Raw genomic sequence first — 22,393 nt, 5'->3', positions numbered from 1 at the left:
GAAGGAAGAGTTTAAACCATTATTGGAAGAAGCAAAAAAAAGGGTGAGAGGGTAAAGTCTATAAGTCTGCTGCCACACTATGATAGAAAACTGAGAAGGACAATGGTAGCTAATGAATCAATATAAAGGTTAATGAGAGTTTGTAAATCAAAGGATTTGTATAATGCTGATAAACTGCACTAGAATGAATTCAGAGTTAGGCTTCTAGAGCTCTGTTTCACTGAAACATGGAAGTACAACGTCAGGAAAATTTTAAAAATTAGGATGGATGCAAACAAGTCTGTATGAAGATACCCATAAAGTGCAATGAGTGTATGAATGAATAAAAAAATAAAATGTAGTCTCAAGCAACAATATCAAATGGGGTAATCAATTCAAGATTTAAAGGTTGTTGGGGTCCTAAAAGCAGATGCTACAGTTTCTATTTGTATATAGTAACACTAGAAGTATCAGGAATAAGAAAGAAGCATTTCAGGAAATGGTTAGTAAAACCTCACTGTAATTTACAGGCATTAGTGAGACCTGGCTAACAGCAAATGACACAGGAATAGGATGCGATTGGTTTAGTATTTTCAGGGAGGATAGTGTAGGCAGGATGGGGGAGTGGGATACTACTGATGATAGTGGACGAATTACAACCAACAATAGTAATCAGTCGATCAGATGGTAGTTCTTTTTTTAGGCAATCTAGGGCGAGATTCAGACCAACTGGACAAAATACAAAATTGGCTGCTGCCACAGGCCAGGGGCACTGGGATGATGTGGAAGACATGCATCAGCAGATCAGTACGAGGGCAATTAGAGTAATTATTATGGGGTGACTCCAACTTCAGAGACAGACTGGAAGGAGGAAAGATCATGTTGCAGAAAGGAAATGGAATTTATACACCTACTAAGAGATAATTACTTGAAGCAAAATGCAAAGGGAAAGAAGGGCCTGAGAGTGTTAAATCTTGTTATAGGATCAGAAGATCTATCTATAACATTGCCTCCAATTGTGGAAAGTGATCACGTAGTCTGGCTCTTTATTGAAAGGTAGCAAAATATGTAAATTCCAATTAAGAATGGATATATGTGAAGTAGCTTGAAGCAGTACCATGGCAAAAAGATCTGTAAGGGAAGAACAGCATAGGAGATAGTATCTGGAAATTGCCATGACTGTATGCCCAAGGTCAGGAGTGTAAACCACATAAAAATTAGATGGACAAGTAGAATCATTAAGTATGAGCTGCAAAAAAATAAATAAAGTTTCGAAGGGTATGTAAGGAGAAATGCGACTAGTAAACTTATGAAGAGTATAAGGATCAGACAAGAGAGATGACCAGCATGGTAAGGAAGGCAAAATCATATTATGATGAAGAAATTAGCTGAGCAGGCCAAAGGAAATCTCACAGTTCTTTCATTACATTTCAAGTAGAACTATGGAAAGATAAGTTTAATGAGTGCTGATGGTAGAGAAGCAGATGAAATATGAGGTCCAATACAAAAAAAAAAACCCTATAGCTTGAAAATGGTGAGTGGGAAGGGAGAGACAAAGATGGCTATAGAGGAAATCTATAAATCCATGTTCTAACCTGTCATCGTGAAACAAGGCTCAACTCTATCGCTTTACTCAGTATGAGTGGACAGGTGCTCAAATATAGATGTTTTCTTACCCTCAGTCGGAAAATGTTGGAGTGCAAGAGTGAATAGCGAGTTAACATCAAGTTTCTTGTGAAATTGAAGAAATCCACAACAGAAACTTTTCAATTATTGCATGAGGCTTACAGTGAAGAGTGCATGTCTCTTGCACGCATTTTTGAATGGCACAAATGATTTCTGGAAGGAAGAGAAAGCATGAAAGATGATCGCCCAGGGCATCCACACACAGCAGTTACCAATGACATTAAAAAATTGCGAGATGATTCTAAAAGACAGAAGGTTGGGTGTTCTAGCTGTAGCTGATAAAGTTCATTTTGGCAGGTAAAGTATTCGACACATTTTTAAAGAAGAACATGAAAAAGGTTTGTGCAAAAATGGTTCCAAAAATGTCAGATGAACAAAAAGAACACTGCAAGGAACTGTGTTTGTACCTTTTGCAACGCATTAACACAGAAAAAAACAAGACTGTGCCTGTATATCTCTTTTTATTTAAAAAATGGAGAAAATAAATGAACCAGATTAATGATCAGGTTCATCCATATGATCCAGAAACCAAGCAACAATCAATGCAGTGGAAGTCAGCAACATCTCCAAGACCACAAAAAGCACGCATGAATCGTTCAGGGCCATGTTGATTGTTTTCTTCGATATCCAGGATATTGTAATGGCAGAGCAGGAATCCCAGTGGCCAGAAGGTAAATCTGGCTACCTTGAAGAACTTGACAAAATTGCATAAACATGTGAGAATGAAATGACCAGAATTGTGGAGAAACGGTTGGATTTTGCACCAAGACAACGTGCCGGCCCACAACACTTGGTCTGTGAAGCAGTTTTTAGCTAATCACAACATCACTGTGCTTGAGCACCCACCCTATTTGCCACACCTGGTTCCCTGCAACTTCAACCTCTTCCCAAAGATCAAGTCAGTGCTCAAAGGAACCCATTTTTTGTCAGTAGAAGATGTGAAAGCAAAGACGATGGAAATCCTTAACAGCTTTTCAGAAAATGATCTGTAGAATTGCTTTGAATGTTGGCAGCATCGTATCAACTCGGAAGGGAACTATTTTGAAGGAGATTGAAGTAGATTTTCTGAATTTGTTAAATAAAAAGAGATACAGGCACAGTCTCGTTTTTTTCTGTGTCAGATCTTGTAGTTAAGCTACTGAGTGACTGCTTTGCAAGGTATATCATCAAAGTGAAGATACTGTTAAAAACAGACTGATGTGAGAACAGATTGAAGAATTGGAAGCACTCAGTATACTGAAATTCTGAATGCCAATACAGCCTTTACCATCGACAGGGTGTAGCATAGAGGCAGCCTGCCTCACGGCACAGCTTAATAAGTGCGCTCGTTCAGCTATATTGCGGTAGGTGCCATCGCTACACTGACAATTCCCGTTAGCGTAGCAAGTGCAGAAAGAAGTTTTTCCAAGCTTAAACTGATTAAAAATTATTTGCAAACAGCAATAACCCAAGAAATATTGGTTTGGCCTAGCAACTATATCGATAGAAGCAGACATAATTTAAATTTAGAAGACCTTATGAACAGTTTTATTGTGCGATATTCCCGTAGAGTAAACAATTAATATTACTATGTAATCATTTTGCATTAATGTTTCTGTTGTAATAAAAGCAGAATAGCAATTGGATAAATTTAAATTATGTCCGCTTCTTTTACAACAATCTGCAGGGAAACAGGCAATGCCTTTGACTAGGCTATTTAATTTAAATCTCAGCTCTGGCAAAGTCCCAAAGGAGTGCAAAATAATTTTTTTGCATGAAGAAGGATGCAAGTCTATAGTAGCAAATTACAGACAAATCAGTATCTCATGAGCTGCAGTGAAAATACTGGAAAAGTTGGTGAAAAACAATTTAGGAATGAGTCATCAAAGAACGATGCTTTTTGATGGGCAGCATGGCTTTGTGAAGAGTCAGTCATGCCTCAGTAATCTGACTTTATGGCTACATGATATACCGCTAGGTTTTGCAAAGGATACTGCATGGAACTATTACACAAACTAGAACAAATGGAGATGGATACGAAGGATGGAGACAGATACGAAAAAGTAGTATATAGCTGAGAAGGAATCTAATGTTTTGTTTTTAGAAAGTAATGTATTATTCAGGTTTTTTTGGTTTTGCTTTCTCCTTCAACATGTTGAAGAAACTTAGTGGTTATGATCACGGTTCAAAAGGGATATGCGCTTTTGGTTCAGGTCCTCTATCCATGATGCACGTAGTATTTCCATATCACTGATAGGACCTTGTCGTTGCTTTGTCACTATCATCGATTTAATGGAAGCAGATCCTTTCACAGCCTCTACTACAATTTTATCTTTATTTTTCAAAACGGTCATCGCTGTAGAATGAGACCAACCGAAGTCACGTGCAATCACATTGATGGGCTTACCAGCTTCATATTGTTTTATGACTTGCAACTTCGTTTCAAGATCAATTGCTCACCTCTTTTTCTGTGATTCTTCACTAGGTTTTTTGATTGTGCATGTAGGGGGCCATGTTGCAAAAAACAACGTGAAATATTTAATGATAAATACACAAATAACCTACTTCTCAAACCTAAAATCAACGAAAGAACTGTTGAAGACATGTGCCAAATGCCAAGGGAGGTTGCTGCTGAAAGCACTGTTGCCTCTGTGCATACTTTACCTTATGCTCTCTTGCGTCTTGTTCGAAAATATAGCTGAAAACGTTATTTATTCCCTTATAGGATCACGGATGTATCTTCGAGAAGATGTAACTCAAACAGATGCAAGTTGAGGGATGACTGTACTCGTTTCAAACTGTTGCCCTAGTGTCATGGCTAGCTGTTCTATAGTTCCATCCAGTACCCTTTTCGAAACCAAAACACATCATCAATATGCCAGGTTAGGACCACACGGTAATACTTCACACTCCATCTTCAGTAGAATTACATTCATAATGTAACACATTAACAAAATTATCCTTCAACTTAAATGCTTTTTTTTTTTGTTTGTTAACTGTCTTATGCCATTACCAGCTTTCAACCTATATTTCTCTATAATTAAATACTCCAAATAACATTGGTCAACACTGTTTTTTTAATTGTGTATTTCAAAAATGTTGAATCCAAATTCGGTAAATTTCATTTATGAGACGACAACACTTCTCACAGAATTCAATGAGCTTGCTCTCTCTCCAACTATGCCTCACTGATCTGGCCTTTTTTTTTTTTAAACGTGACTTTCACAAATGCCATCATTCTCTTCCATTTTCTGTTAAGCCAATAATAACATAAACACCACCACCTCCTTCATTCTATCCAGCAATATCCTCTGGAAATAGTGTTTCCAAGAACTACAATCTCCAGCTTTTCTAAAATATTAATGGATACCCCCAATTCTCCCTCCACCCCATTGGCACTAAGGTGCCATGAGATTTGCAACCTCTTGCATATAAGATTAATTAAAAAGGTAGCAATATTAAATTTTTAAATTGTCACTTAGATGCCCTTTTGCAGCTGTTGTTTCTCAAGGAATGTAGCCATGATTTAAATATGCATAGATAAACATGTCTGAAATTTTCTTCTATCAAGAAATACTCCAAGAGTTTATGCAAGTAAGAGCATGCTTAATGTGAATCACAAATGAGCAGTTGTAAACCTACATCAGTACTGTGGGTGAAAATAAGGACTCCTCTCCCTTTTTATATTGTACCTTTATTTTTTTTACCTGGTCTTGAGACCAAACATGGAACTTTTTCAAACTACTTCAAGCCTCCAATAAGTAGAGATGGTCTCACACCAGGCAATGAAATTCGTCTACCACCTAAAGAAAGCACTCACAAGTAAGAATATTCTAAAACAGTTCTTGCTTGTGACTTCTAATAAACATAATAACAGTGGGTTCATACCATGTGTCAAACAAGCTACTGCCTTAAAATTTACATGCATCCATACTACAAGGGGAATCTGGGCTATCTATTGGATGAAGAGAAAGTACAATATTATTATGTGACACCACCGGAGAGTCCAAAGACTCATCGAGGAAGAGTGTGTCAACAGCATCGAACGATTGAACCCCTTCCAACTACTAACCACACTCAAACTTGCTTAACTTTTTGCATGAGCCATTAGTAGCAGAGGCTCTACCAATCAACCACAACTGTAGTTGTGGTTGATTGGTAGAGCCTCTGTAGTCTGTTTATACATCACATGCATGGTAAATATTGAACACTCATTACTTTGAGTGTGAAGCAGTAGACAAAGTGTCCACTGTTTAAAGATGATAAAAAGGCTCTCATAATCTGCACATCCCATCCCATCTTCCTTTCATGTTAGGTTCAATGGCCCAAGTAACTCAGCATCTCAGAAAACTGATTAGTGCTGATAAGGGCATTCAATCTTATCTGCAGTGTCTGCTAAGTCTGTAAACTGCATGTGTTCTTCTGGCTAGTTTCTGAGAAAAGAAAAAAAAAGCCACCACCTTCATTGTGAGATGGGTAACTCACATTCATTTGATTCACTTCATTCTAGACAGATTTGAATCTAGGTATTTCCAACATAAGGAAATCATCAATACCAAATGTAAAGAGGCTACTCTGCATATCTTGTAAAATTAATCAGAGATGGTCTACAGCTTTTTGAGTGCCACTGATTTGGAGAAATCATGTAATATTATTTCTATTTAAAGCAATGATGAATTTTCTATGAAAAATTAACCTCTGATAACACATATCAATTATAAATGCAGATTTAAAACCAGTTTTCTTCTTTAGATCTTCAAGCATTTTGCTCAGTTATCACCACAAGAGTGATACTGACAGATGATAAAATGTGAAAATGTTGAAGTTGTCATAAACTTCTTCTGTTTAAAGAGAAGACAAAATTAAACCACAGTCTTGTTAAAGATATGAATTTATTTTAAAAAGCTAAACCTCTTAAGCAGTAGTAATTAGTTCCAATAAGGAATATTTCTGTTTGTAAAAATATTTAAGTAAACCTAAGTTACATATTTTGAGACAAAGAATGAAATTTGGTGGCCTTTTTAGAAATGGAACCATTTCTAAATGGAAACAGGATCACTGCATGTAAGTTGAAGATTCAGAGAAGTCTCAAAATCACCACCTTCCTTATCTGAAGGATGGAAGTAGCTGAAATACTGTTTAGTCTCTAGATCTAAGTTCCAAGATTATCTAACTTCTCCACAGTACTAAAGGATTACAACCCTTCATGGGTGGGATTCACATTAAAAATCTATTTTAAAGATTGGACTATTAATGATAGATTAGTATTCCAACATTCACAAAATTTCCCAAAATTCCATAAACCACTCAAAATTTTCATGAAATAATAACTTTTGATTAATTTATCTCCAAATAAGTACATTCTCTATCAGAACTCCAATACTGCCAATCTTATATTCCAGTCTTCTAACACAATTCTTATTATATCAATCCATCTAGATTCTGAAACAAAAAGACAAGTTTGTTGCCAGGAAAAACATCTAGATTCCTAGCAACAAACCTGTTTTGTTAACTTCTCTCTCATTCTGATTAAGTAAACAGATAAGCTCACTCACATGTTCCTGAATGCTAATGATGCTAAATTCCTTCTGATTATCTTCATTTTTTTTTGTATTAATTGGATTCTATCCCTTTTGACAAATGTTAGCACCTGTATATTTGCAGTCTCCAGTCTTTAACCAAGACTTATTTCTCACCCAGCTATCATATCTGTAAGTTCAATTTGGATTAACTTATTTAGCTCTTATTCCATATCCATTTGGACTATACTGTAAAAAAAAATCTATTTATATTTATGAATATTTTTCACAATTGCTTCTCTACATTACTTTTTCAATAGTTTCAGCTATGTACAATCAGCACTTACAATGTACCAGATAAGAAATTAATATTTATGTTATAAAAAAAAAATAAAAAAATTGTAAAGTATTTGAGATGAATTGTGCTTACCAGATATCTAATAGTCATAATTTCAATTTTTTTAAATTCTAATTCACAACTGTTAAGTGTACAGTGATATTTGTCATATAAAGACATGTAATGTAAAGCAAGTAATGAAATGTCGTCTGCAAACTTTTAATTTATATTTTTCCCATATATTTTGATCCCAGTCTTTGTTTAAGGCCTAACTGGTTGCTTTTTCCAGTGTAAGACTGAACAGGTCCAGTGACAGATTGCATCCCTGTCTTACTTCACTCTGTGTGGAACCAGTTGGTTAAAGCATCCTCAACTCATACTGCACTTTCAGATGTCTCATATAGATTCTTAATTATTCTTATAGTTTAGTTGGGAATTCCAAATTCTTTCATGGTTTCCCATAGTTCTCTTCTACAGATTGAATCAGATGCCTGATGAAAGTCTGAAATTTATATAGCAACTTTGATTGTACTCTAGTGTCTTTTCTATTGGCTGTCTTGAGGTGAATAATTGATCAATTGTGCTTCATCCTGTTCTGTAACCTGCTTGTCTAATGCTAGGTCTATATATGTGGCTTAATTTTTTTGAGTTCTTTAGTAAAAACCAACTTACTTGGAATACTGAGGAGGCTAATGCCCCTGCAATTATTGTATTCTGTTTTGTCTCTCTTTTTTTTTTTTTTTTTTATATAGAAGTTAACTGATTTGGTCCAATCAGTATGTATTGCTTCATTTTTGTAGATGATCCTTTCAAATAATGCTTTTAATGGTTTTTAAGAAGTTGTTCCTTTCCTGTTTTTAAGAATTCTGCATGCATTTGATAATACCAGGTGCTTTCCTATTTTTAAATTTATCTATGATGTGTGCTATTATTTCTTTGGTAAAGATATTTTATTTCCTCTTCTATTTCAGTGGCTGGAATAATAATATCCTGAGAGCTGTTTTTATTATATAAGTCTCTAAAGTATGCTTTCCATCTGACCATTCTTTCTGTTTTACTTTCAATCAGTTGTCCCTCTTTGTTTTTGATCATTACCATTTTTGTTATGTCTTATTAATATGATTATTGGTTTATATAATCTATGGAGGTTATTTTCTTTTGATAGCTTCTCTGCCATTTTGCCATTTTCTTCTAACCAGTTATTCTCGTCTCTTCTAACCAGTCATTTGCGGTCAGTTGGTGGACTGCAAGTGGCAGAAGCAGAGTTGTAGAGTAGATGCCCTCCCTTGATGAGTCTTTGGACTCCCTGGAGGTGAGTAATAATAATAATAATAATAATAATAATAGGAGAGGTTGGCTGTTTGGAAAGCTGCCAAGGATAGATCTATTTATTGGTAGGTGGTAGTTGTCTGTGTCTCTAGACTATGCAGAGGTCCACAGTATATGCCTTTCCCCAATCTGGCAGAATAAACAGTTCCTGGTTGTTTGGCACTGAAGATCAGGTGAAAGTTGTGGATATCTATCCAGTTAGTCAAATGTTTTCCATTAAGGTCAGCAGATTGGTAGTCCGAACATGGAGTGGTGGGAGTTCAAATCTCCTGCATAGATGACCGGATGTGTGTGTGTGGGGGGGAAACTTAGCATCTGGTTTGGCCATGGCTGAGATGGGGGTTTGTAGATTTTAAGATTGTCTATTATTCTAATGGCATATTCCAGGTCCGGTAATTGCCGAGTTGAGTTAAGTAGGCCTGAGTGCACATAAGTAGCCAAACCATGACTGAGATGGACCACTAAAACGAGGCCAGGGATCTTGAGTCTGTTTGGGGCAGTGTCAGACATCAGTCTCTTGAAGTAACAGAACATCAATATTCTTATTCTGGGATATTTTTCCAGTGACTTCAAGCTTTAGATTTTGAGAGACCTTCAATGTTCAGGGAGCATATCCTGAAGTTTAATTGCTGTGGGGACTGTAGTATATTTTTCACAGTCTTCACTCCTCCCAAGCAGGCCACGCAATCCTTGTTATTCTGGGTGATGATCGAACCAGCATGAGACTGAGTAGTGAGACAATACATAGCTGAGTAAAAAGTCCAGGAAGGACGGTATCCTTAAAACACCAGATTGGAGATATTAGCTTCATATGCACCCCCCCCCTCCCCAGGATCAGGGGCACACTACTGCTGGGTGGGGAGGAGGGGCTCATTCCCTCCAATATCATGTTAATGATTCCCTCCAATTGCCCTTTGTTTTAGGGCCATTGCTGTTAAACAGCAATGGCCCTAAAACAAACCCCTGAGACACATCCCTAGTGACTTTCCTCTTCTGGGATATTGCTCTCCCGTACACAACTTGTTGATACCTATCAGATAGCCAATCTCTAATCCAATGCACTAGTCTAATATCCAACCTCCATCTGTTCTAGTTTGACTAGAACAGATGGAGGTTGAACTTATCATGCAGTAATTATCAGAAGACTTAGCAAAGTATATTACTGTATATCTATCCTCACATCCTATGCTGCTGTCACCTTTTTATAAGTATGCAAATAACTAAAACATGACCTTCCTTTAGCAAATCCATGCTGTCCATAAAAGATAATACCATTGTCAACCCAACACTTGAACCACAACACACCTAAACATACATATTGGCCTATAATTTGAAGCTTGAATTCTGTCACCTTCCTTATGAAGTGGTATTCATAATTCAATCTGGCCTTCCTTCCACTTCTTTGGAAGTGGACCTAATGTAAGACTCACATTAAACAAATATGTCAAGGCAAATGTAAACCCCCTGTCACATTCCTTCAAAATATGCAGTGATATATAATCAAGTCTCACAGCTTTATTAATATCAAGTTTGATTAATTCTCCATATACTTCTTCACTCACAGTCAGTCTCTCCTCTTCTTCATCCACTGCTCTCAAATTCTCCATGATATCACATTCACAAGGATGGAAGACTTTCATGAATTGCTCATTAAATATCTCAATTATATCCTCCACAGCAGTTGTCCTTATACCATTTTCTCCAATCAATGCCTTTCCTACCATAAACATTGCTATTTTTGATGGCTACATATCAAAAGAACTTCATGGTTTTTTTTTTGGCTTCATTAGCTAACTGCTGCTCATACTGAACATTTGCTACCCTTATAGATTTACCCTTCTTGCTCTTCTCTGTATTCCTCATGGAATTATTGTCACTCCTTATGGTGCCTCCATAATGCCACTTTTTTCTGTATTGCATGCTTAATGTCTTCATTCATCCTACCTCATTTAACCTTCTGACCCATGGAATACATTTAGACACTGCTTCTACTAGATACTTCTTGAATATCACCCAAGCAACACTGATCTTTCTACCCAAAAACTCATACCACACTACAGTTCCAAGCTGTCTCCTCAGCTTTTCACAATCACCAGCCTTGTAGTTCCACATATACCTTTTCCTCACATGGCTGGTAATCACTGAAGTAATCACTAAATGGTTACTCTCACCAACTAGAGGAAAATTTGATATCTAATTTATGATGAGATCATCCTAACTTACATAGTCATAATCAGCTTCCTCAGATAACAGAAATCTTGCCATTTTTTGCTCAAGACATTTTTCATCTGTGTATTTATTTACTATATAAAAATTCCAAATTCTCCCAACCTTGAAATATATAATACCATCATCAGCCATTGCCAATCCACTGCTGGATGAAGGCCTTTCCAAAATAACTCCAAAACAGACAATGACTCCTTCCTTGTGTCACTCCTGCAAATCAGATGATATCTTCAATCCACTGTGATTTGTGTTGGTGTCATGGTTATTTTTGCTCTTGTGGAATCCAATCCAGTACTTTCTCTTGTCCACTATTGATCTTATCTTAAATCAATATGTGCATCCTATTGCCACTTTCAGATGTTTTGCTCTTTCTGCAATGTGAAAGACTTCAGTTTTTTCTTATCCACCCATTTGTTCTGTGATCCAGTCTTATAACACCAAGCATATTTCTTTCCATACTAAATTCAGGACATAATCAGAAAGGCCAGATATATTGTAGTTATTAAATTTAATGTGCCATTTATTGTCACCTGTTTCACCTATGTAATTTTAATTACATAGGTGAAACAGGTGCAATGAATATGGAGCTAGAGTTTTATTGTAATCTAGTTTATTTTTAAGTGGAGTCCTCAGAAGAATTTTGTTGATAGTATTTCTGCTGTAGGTATTTTTTTTTTTTTTTTTTTTTTTAGGAAGGTATTGCTGATAACTTAATTCATGTTTAAGTGCTTGCTCATTGGAGCAAATTTTTAAAGTACTGTTTTTGTGTTGGGTGGTGGTGAGAGTGTGTATACACCAAGTTGATGAAAGTACTTTGATACCTCACATACCATGTGCTGCACATTTTGCACTGCACTCAATTTCAAAATACCATGTTCAGCTGACTGAGACTTCATATGCAGGATGACAGTTGGGTGTCACATCAGTGGTCTTTCTGTCCATGAAATTTCTACCTGTCTCAGCATACTGAAATCCACTATTGTTTATATTATTCGTAGATGGAAAGTTGATGATGCTACCACAGCAGGAAAACACCCTGGAGGCTACTGGACACTCACTAACCAAGATTGAAGAGCTATCTCTGAATGTTTGAGCATCCCACACATCAGTGGCAGACCTCAGTCAACCTATAAAATGTTGCAGGAACATCTGTTAGCATCTAAAACTGACTGTTCACTGAGTCATATGCCTTAGGTTACCACAGCACAGCTGCTGCAAACAAGTTGCCCACCACCCTCAATGTCAAACAACATTTAGACTTTTCATGGTGCTCTGTCAAACAACGTTTATGGATGTTGTCAAACAACATTCAGATAATGGCATCTTTCACAGCATTTCTGGACTGTAGATGATTTGGAAGCATGTTTCACTGTCAGAGCGAAACATGCTTCCAAATGTTTCACTCTGACAGTCATGTTTGGATCTGGAGAACAGTTTTGGCAGGATGGCATCATTCTAACTGTCAAGTTTGGTGAAGGCTCAGTAATGGTATGGGCATGTTTCAGTTGGATGGGACTTGATCCAATGGTGGATGTGCCCAAAACCATGACATCTGATGGCTCTTGGAACATCTGGGCAACTCTATGCTTCCGATGCTGTGGAAGTACTTCAGCAATGACCTTGCCAGCACGGCAATGCTTCATGCCATACAGCACCGAGTTACTGAGAATGGTTTCCACAAAACAATATCGAAGAGTTCGACTTTAGAATGCCAAATTCACTTCAGACCACAGTGGCCAACATCAGGAATGGGAGTTGCTTTGCACAAGGAATGGAAGTATATTCCTGTTGCAATGTATCAGAAATTGGATGCATGCTTAGAAGGGTAGCTGCTATCATTCAGACCAACTAAGTACTAAAAATGTCATTCATAAGCTTTTTTTTTTTTTTTTTAACGCACAACTAGGTGTCCAAACATTTTGGTCAACAGTGTATATTTGCCAGTATGCTTCGACTTAGAGAAAACAGTGAAGGGAAGAGTGCCGGAAGGAAGAACGTGCAACAAGTTTATCTATATTCTGACTTTCAATTTTGAATTTTATGCATTTGTGTTGCTTGTTTATCTGGCTGAGGAAAGTGGTACCCACTAGTCTGGTACCCACTAGAGCAGATAATAAAAACATCATCAACATACCTAAGCCAGACTTTGGGTTTTAAAGTAAAGGAATCTAGAGCATGTTGCATAAAAGCTTCCATATACATTTAGCAATGGTGGGGGGGGGGGTAACAGCAAGCCCAGTGCTGTGCCTTCTTTTTGAAGGTAAGTATTTTGTGACACAAAATAGCCAGAAGACAGTACATGGGCAAAGAGCACCATGATATCAGGTGAGAAGAATTTATCCTGTAAAAGAATAATTGTGTGGAACATTTGTGAAAAGAACAGATGTCAAAAGTGACTAAGTCACTAATTAAGTATGATGTCTTTAATTTTGTTTACAAAGTATTTTGTGTTTTTAATATAGGAGAATGACCTACCATCTCAAGTGTTAATGCTAGTCTCTTGTTGATATGTTGATGTTTTCATAACCTTCAACTATTGGCTGAAAGTAATGACAACCAATTGGTACATTCTGCTTGTGAATCTTAGGCAAACCATAAATTCTCAGGAAATTCCCTGATAATTTATGGCCAATATACTAGGCTGATAGTTGAAGGTATTGACAATCCCAATAATCATCTAGCCAAAAACTAGTGTTAACACACAAGGAGTTGGTAGGTCATTCCCCCTCCTATATTAAAAACACAACACTTTGTAAACAAAATTAAGGACATCACACTTGACAAAAATGATTTATTAGTTTTGACATCTCTGCCCTTCTCACAAATGTCCCAATCAAAGACAATTCTTTTTTTACAGAACAAATTCCAGCTCAATATCACAATGCTCTCTGTCCATGTATGTATTACATTCTACCTATTTTGTATGGCAAAATAACTTTTACATTTTTACACAAAGAGAAGACAGCCATGGGCTTGCAATTATTAACCCCGCCCCCCAACTGTTAATTTTTATATGGAAGCTTTTGTACAATGTGCTCTAGATTCCTTTATGTTAAAACCCAAAGTCTGGCTTATGTATGTTGATGTTTTCATTATCTGGTTCCATTGCTGCCAGATAGACACTTTCCTCAACCACCTGAGAAAAAAACATAAATGCATACATTTCACAATTGAAATTGAAAGAACACACTTTTTTTAGATACACCTGTCACACATTTTCCTTCTGCATTCTTTCCTTCACTGTTCACCATAAGCCTACACATACACCAACTCTTACAACCACTCAACACAAAAACTAGGTGTCAGTAACACACTAAAACACAGGGTTTTGAAGATTTACTTGAATGAGCAAGCAATTAAGTGTGAATAAGTTATTAGCAATATCACCCTAAAAAAATCAATACAGCTAAAAATGTTATCAACAAAATTCTCCACAGGACTCCACTTAAAAATGAAAATAAACTACATTACAAGAAAAATGTAGCCATCCCATACATTAAAGAATATCAGATAAACAGAATACTACCAAAATACAACAGTATTGTCACCTTGAAAACTGCAAAATGAAAGAACTGATTCAACTCCTACAAGGATCTACTGGCCTATCCTGGAGGATACCATATTCACTGCACCTGTAATTTGCCTTATATAAAGCGAAAGGATGCATAATTCCTATCTGAAAAAAAAAAAAAGGAACTAATAGGATATTAAATTTAATTACTATGGTAAATCTGGCCTACCTAATCATGCCCTGAATACTCTCATGGAAATGACTAGAAAGGCACCTGTTCTTTATGCATAAGGTATTGAAAAGTCAGGAAATTAAAGCAATTATTCATAACATGGTTGTAGCCTCCATACTATATCAAAATGAATGCTGAACACCATGTAACATTAAAGGAAAAGAACATTACTAAACAGTTTTTAAAAATGCATTGTTTTTAAAAAAGCATTGTGTTTTATTGTATGATATTATTTACTATGGTTTCCTTTTATTATCACACAGCACCTCTATTAAATCCAAGGACTCACTGCAGGATTCCACTATACTATAACAAAACATCCACCCAGTTCAACTCTGCTGTTAAATGCATGTCATCTGTTTTGAAAGAGAAAAACTGCCATATCCATACACAACCAGTTAGCTCACCTTCAACTGAAAGCATGGAAAAAAATTCAACTCATAAGTACTGAATTCAGGTCCAACTAAGGGGGTAGATGTCTTAAAATATTGCTTCTCTCTTAATCATCCTTCTACAATAATGTGGATTCCTACCCTAAATAGGAAAGGTCAGTACTACTCAGGGTTCACAATCAAATATGTCCCTTAAGAAAGTTTTCCCATGCAAATTAATTAACATATCACTATAAGTATTTCAAAAAAAAAAAAAAAAAGCAGAATAAATCCATAATATACTTTTCCTTGAAGTATTTATTATTAGTTGCTACTGTCAATCTGTATTTATGATAGTGGCAAGTAAACTGTGTGTGTAAATTCAATACCTAAAATTGTTTTGTAAAGAAAATTAAGCTTCTATGAATGTTCTTCTCTTCTTTAAATTACTCAATAGTACTCTTCTCAAATTATTTAGTACTTTTCCCATAGACTACATCATAACACTAGCTGGTTTAATCTAATTACTCCCAATAAATAATATTACATTTTAATTCTATATTATTATTATTACCCCAAGACCTCATGGAGTCAAAGACTCATCTATTGCTGTCAATAGAGAGAATACTCAATAATTAAAATAAAATACACAGTACTAGTCTTCATGATTTTGATTAGGTGTTATGTGTATTCTAAAACCAAAATTAAACACTAAATACATGAAGCTCTTCCCCTGTCAATCATAAATGGTGGTTTAAATTCCACTTTAACATGCACATCTGTAAAGCTCAGTTCCAATTATGGAAGATTACTACGCTAATAAAAACTTTATGAGAGATGCTTTGCATCACCTGGTATGATTTAATATATATGCCTGAAATTGCATTTAAAAAAAAATGCATTCCGTACAAGCCTTTCTAAGAGAAAAAATAACTTCAATAGTCATTAATACAGTGACCTATACAAAGATTTATTTGTGAATATCGAGAAATATCACTCAGAAGGATAATAATAAATCCCTATTGAATGACATAAACAAACCTGCTTTAAACGTCCCATAACTGTCAAAGAGGAAGAACAGTATTCTACATGAGAGCCCTGTCAACACCTCTTAGTTTACATCCATCCCGTATCGAGGTACCAGGACTGAACTCCAACATCAACTGAGGAAAACCGGTGGAAAGTGAGAAGGGGTGGGAGACGTATAGCTGCTCTCAAAAACGTAAATGGGCCAAACTGGAAACAGTTTAGCGCAGCCGAGCAACACTAGCAATCATCAAAATCAGTTTTAAAATGCAGTTAGAAACTCACCTTCCGTATGTTTCCAAAAATAAACGTCACTCGAAACGGATTAGCTAAACAAACACAAAAGTACCTACGAAATTAAAAAATAACAAAAATATTAGTTAAAATATAATTTATTATAACCTACAAAATATTCGATATAATGAAAATAGTCAAACCACAATTTCAAAAATAAAACGCAACCCCACTTACGACAAACAACAACCAGTTGTTAGTGGAAACAAATTGCGTGCGAGTTACCAGGGTTTATTGTCATTTATAGGGACAACGCCCTCTACAATTTCAACAATATGACTTTAGACTAAATACAAAATCACAAACACAAAATTCTGACGTTAAATGCATACTAGATAAAATTTAAACAAAAAAAAAAAATGAAACTAAAAGAAAATTTAGTAGTATATCATACATAATTGTTAACAAAAGTTAACACTTATGCATCTTATATACTAAAATTTGTGAAAAAAACATTTCAGAACGAAATACAAATACATTTTATTTATGTATAAATTAAATTTTAGTCGCCGACTAGAGAAACATTCCAAGCCTCTTTCTCTCGCAGGTTTGCAATTTTTTTTATACGGTAATTTGTTTTTCCAGAAAACTTAGGTTTCTAACTACGCATGTTAAAACACGGGCCATATATCTCACGATATATATACAGTAATACAGTAATTAATCCCTCGATTAATTACTGTATATACTTTGAGTAGTTTTAATATGTCTTCCTCTTCAAACACAGAAGAAATAACGCGCATTACTATCCCTTATGTACAAGGCATCAGTGAACGTATAGCAAAAGTTTTAAAACCACTGAATATTTTTGTTGCCTTTCGACCGTTTAGAAAAATCTCCACCTTTCCCACTTCTCCTAAGGACAAGCTTCCACATCTTAATCATCCAGGTGTCTATCAGATTCCGTGCTCTTGTGGATTATCTGTCACCTCTTCTTTTTAACATCTACTCAGAAGCCATATTTCAAAAAGTCTTGGAAGAAAGAAAGGAAGGGATTAGTGTAAATGGCGAAATCATCAGTAACATCCGATATGCTGATGATACAGCTCTTCTGGCTGACAATATTCAGGATCTTCAAAATCTTTTGGAGCTAATAAATGCAGAGAGTGAAAAAATGGGATTAAAAATAAATATCACCAAAACTAAATTCATGGTCATAAGTAAGAAACCTCTTCTTAATTTAGCACTTTCTTTAAATAGGAAACAAATAGAAAGAGTGACAAAGTTTAAATATCTCGGATGCTGGTTAAATGAAGATTGCAATCCAGAAATGGAAATAAAAGTTAGAATTGAAATGACAAGAAAAAATTTTCTCTTGATGAAATCAACACTGTGTAACCGCAGTTTAAACTTAGAGCTTAGAGTACGCATGGTTAAATGCTGTGTATGGTCTGTACTGTTGTACGGTGCAGAAACTTGGACCTTGAAGACAACATTAATAAAAAGACTTGAAGCCTTTGAGATGTGGTTACACACACGAATGTTAAAAATCCCATAGACAGCAAAAACGTCCAATCAGGAAGTACTGTAACAAATGGGGAAATCACGTGAACTTTTAGATACCATAAAAAGAAGGAAAACTTCATATCTTGGTCACCTACTTCGTAATGAAAAATATAAGATACTTCAACTGATTATAAAAGGGAAGATAAATGGAAGAAGAGGACAAGGAAGATGAAGAAAATCTTGGCTGGCAGACATCAGATAGTGGACTGGTATGAACTCTGAGAGACTGCTCAGAGTAGCTGAGAATCGCTCAAAATTTGCCAAGATGGTCGCCGACCTCCGATAGGAGATGGCACTCAAAGAAGAAGAAGAAGAAACCCTCGATTAATGCGCCCCCGATTAGTGCGTCATTTTTTTCTATACCCAAATTCGAATAGTGCGCCTCTAAAATTCGATTAGTGCACCTATATACATCTTAATAATAAATGTTACAGATTTTAAAAATTTCCTATCTATACATTTTTATGGCTGACTATTTTAAAAAATCACTCACCAGAATGAAATAATTTAGTTACCGATATAAAACATTTACAAAGTTATTTTTAATGTCATACTACACTACTACACTACTACACTACTACACTATACTATGTTCCAAATTTTTACCCCCAAAATTTTTGTCATCTGCTATAGTATGCCCACAGATTCCAGACCCTTCGACACTTCTGAGCATGTCACAATAAGGAGCATCCATTCCGACAATAAGGTAATCAATCCATCTTCTGGGATGAATTGTTTATTATTACACGTTGGAAAAGTAACCTTCTCTTTTATGATCATTGTAGTTTTTAAAGTGGTAACTATTTTGCTTGTATAACAGTTGGGAAATTTTATCTATAAAGCACGTGATTTCGCGTGTTGGCGACCAATTCGTACGTCCTTCATGTCTTTCTTCCCTTCAATAATAGCGTCCAAGAATTAATTAAATCTCATTCTGAAGAATTCAGTGATTCCGTCCTGCTAAATTTAGATGCACAGTGGGAAGATCCCGAAGAACATGAAGAAAATTTAACCACTGATAGTCAGCCAAAAGAGATTTCACAGAAACAATTTGAAAATAATATTTTTCGTACAATCGAAGTTTTTTAGCAGCAATGGTTAGAGGCTGACCCTGATGAAGAGAGAAGCAGTAAAATTTGCAGAAGAGGCAATAGGGTCATACCGTGGGTTGTATGAAAAAAAAAAAAAGAAACAAAATGCCAGCCAAACTACGTTAGCTCAATTCTTTGTTAAGAAGTAGAATAATAAAATTTATATTCTGAATATGTTTTATTGTCTTTCAGCTTCATAGGCCCTGATACATATCCTAATTCTTTTATAAAAAAAAACTCAAGAGTCAAAAAAGAAATCTAAGGAACGAATTATACATTTTCCCATGGGTTATTATATTCGATTAATGCGTTTTCGATTAATGCGCCTGTTTTAAAGAACGGATTAGGCGCACTAATCGAGGGATTGCTGTATATATTGTACAACTCATATATATATATAAATATATATATATATATATATATATATAATAAAATAAATAAATCAGCTAACGCCTTTTATTCCTTATGGGGAGTAGGCGAGGCCTTTATACCATATTTAGCTTTTGGATATAGGATATAAAGGACTGAGTGAGCAGTTCAATCTCCACCGGTAGCCAATCAGACATAGCCGATCCATGTCTATCACTTATTATAGGCAGCCGCCGATGAAGAAGCTGGCAAACGAGTGCTGCCATCTCTTGTTACCTAATAACTCTAACGGGATATGTTACTGTCTGAAATAATGAGGGTACTGTGGTCGATTTTCTGGAGTTTACGGGATTAAAATCCCGAGTTTCCTGAAGTAAAAATCTGCTTTCCCGTGCCAGAGATCGACTAACTCGGAAATCGGTCGAAGAAAGGCTTAGAAAAAGTTCCCCCACTCAAGGACTCATCGAGGGAGGCTATAAATCATCCAAACAACCAGCTATCATACCTTCCCTTATCATTTAACTAGATACACTCACTACCCCTAAGGGCAAATCATTCCGCTCACCCACTGCTCTCTGGGAGAAAAACCTAGTTCTTACCCATTTGTTGACTGTGAACAACCTTAACTTCCAGGGATGCCCTCATGTTCTCTCCCCACCTTCCATATAATGAAAAATTTCATCAGTTGAAATGCTATAACATCCATACAAAGGTTTATAGACCTCTATCATATCACCCTACTTCTCCTGTTAACCAAAGTCTGCAATTCACATACCCGCAATCTATCCTCATAATCCAAATCCCATAATCCGGATATAATCTTTATAACTAGGCTGACCATATTTCGTTGAGACAAAAACGGGACATTCGAATGTGTTTGTATTCATGAAAAAGTCATGATAAAAAAAATTTATTACATAAATATATTGAGCTTACTATTATTCTCTGATAGAGGGGGACTGTATTTCAGGTAAGGTAATAAAGTCTATAATTTTGTTTTGACCACTACAATTTGGCAAAAAGTATCGCACAAAGATTGGAAAAACTTTGATGTCTTTTAATGCTTTTTGTTTTATTCAAATCCTCCATTACTTCACTCAATATGTATGGTGATAAAACATTGGTAATTATTGCTTCTGATTTGTTATGTGCTGATGAAAATTTTGGATCATAAATTTAATTTGTCAATGTCTACAAGCAGTCATTTTCGCGAAAACTTTGGCCGTGACGCACAGTATGATAAGTAACAAGAGCTTCACTTACTGCAATTTTATCTTTTTCGCTATCACCATCACGTCTTACCATAAACGAACTGATGTTTTTAACTGAATTCAGAGCCTTTTCAGCAACGTTATGCTACTGGCTACATTCATGTTGGTTGATGTCGCTTCTGCCTCCATGAGCAACGGAAAAATTAACAATACAATGTTGGCATACCACATTCTACACAGCTTGTCCAGTTTAATAATTTCGAATGCTTTCTGGAGATTGTCATTAAAACTGCAGTTTCGCCTCTTTGATATTCCAAGAATAGACTTAAAACTTTAAATAATATGAAATTTAAACCATCGGCATTGAATAACAAAGCCAACGGTTAGCATACAGAAAAGAAAAACTAACGCTACAGCAAAACAGACGCCGCGTCTGAGACGCGCAAGTGTTAACGACATGCATTTTTTAATTAAAATAAAAAGCCAAAAGGCTAGTTTTCTGGCAATTGAATAGATATTAAATGGATACTTACTGGCTATATAACAATATAGGATTCTTATCCATTTAATGGACATGCATTTTTTTTCCTCTGAATAAATCACTGCAGATATCGATATTTGGTATCGAACAATGAGGCTCCATGGTTATACAAATTACGTATCTATGATATTGATGTACGATTATAGGTTATGAATAATAAGTTATGATTGACCAATATTAAAATATGTTTATAGTTTTTATTAAAAACGGGACAAAATTGACATTTTTATTAAAACGACGGGATGGCCGGGAAATACGAAAAAAACGGTACTGTCCCGTTCAAAACGGTACGTATGGTCAGCCTATTTATAACCCTTCTTTGTGCCCTTTCCACAACTTCTTTATCTCCTTGGAAGCCAGGAAATCAAATCTGCACACAATAATCCAGGTGTGGCCTTATGAAAGCCTTATAAAGAGGCAAAATGATTTCCTTATCCTTACATATAAAGATTCGTTTCATCATGGCAATTAGCCTCTGAGCAGGGCTGCCACTCACATTTTTCGAAATTGCCCAGATTAGATCTCAAAAATTCCCCAGATTAGGGAAAAATTCCCCAGATAGTAATAACTAGGGCTCGGATTTTTAGGTCGTAAAAAAGCAAAATATACGTCCAAGTATTCACTAAAAACATTTAAAACATCCGAAATATGCTCTTAAATATGCAAAAAACTCAAACTATGCACTTAAATATGCGTTTATTAATGTATAATTCTGCATGGTTTAATTAAAACATTACACATAAATTAAAAACATAATATAAAATACAAAAAATTGACATTTAAATAGTTACCTACTAACTGACTAGAAAAATGACTTAAAAATGTGCTCATTTTTTTATTACTTTTTTTTTTATTAATACCCTCTTTCTCTTTTCCTGTAACAATGTATAATTTCATTTTTTTTAAAATGTATAAGTTTATATTATAATTGTATAATTTAACAATTAGACTTAATTCATTTTATCTTTTACCTCTTTAAATTTTACAATTTTTCCTCTCTTTTTTTATTAATTCTCTCTTTCTCTTTTCCTGTAACAAAGTATGCTTTCATTTAAAAAAAAATTATAAGTTTATATTATACGAAGAATACATGCTTAACTTACTTTAATTGACATTTCCTCCCTCTTCTTCTTCGCCAATATCTTCTGGTAATTGATCACATTCCCTTTGCTGCTTTGCGGTATTA

At 35.5% G+C, this 22,393-nt stretch overlaps 1 protein-coding gene across 6 annotated transcripts in view; it reads right to left on the bottom strand.

Annotated features, from left to right (window-relative positions):
* SpdS (Spermidine Synthase) overlaps positions 1 to 16,741 on the bottom strand; it is a 121,010-nt gene extending 104,269 nt beyond the window's left edge. For 2 of the 6 annotated variants that reach the window (XM_090408141.1, XM_090408136.1), the window contains exons 1-2: positions 16,667 to 16,722; positions 16,481 to 16,544 (exon numbers count right to left, since the gene is read on the bottom strand). The gene's annotated coding sequence lies outside the window, so the exon portion shown is untranslated. Of the gene's footprint in view, positions 1 to 16,480; positions 16,545 to 16,666 lie in introns of all 6 variants that reach the window. The other 4 variants (XM_090408139.1, XM_090408140.1, XM_090408142.1 and 1 more) reach the window with 4 other exon arrangements.
* Positions 16,742 to 22,393: the final 5,652 nt, after the last annotated feature.

Source organism: Typopeltis vanoorti, chromosome 18 (assembly GCF_054136105.1).
Source record: "Typopeltis vanoorti isolate ZY-2024b chromosome 18, IOZ_Tvanoo_1.0, whole genome shotgun sequence".
In the NCBI taxonomy this organism is placed as follows: Eukaryota; Metazoa; Arthropoda; class Arachnida; order Uropygi; family Thelyphonidae; genus Typopeltis; species Typopeltis vanoorti.
The sequence above is the reverse complement of the archived record's forward strand: the minus strand, read 5'-3'. Positions and strand labels throughout refer to the sequence as shown.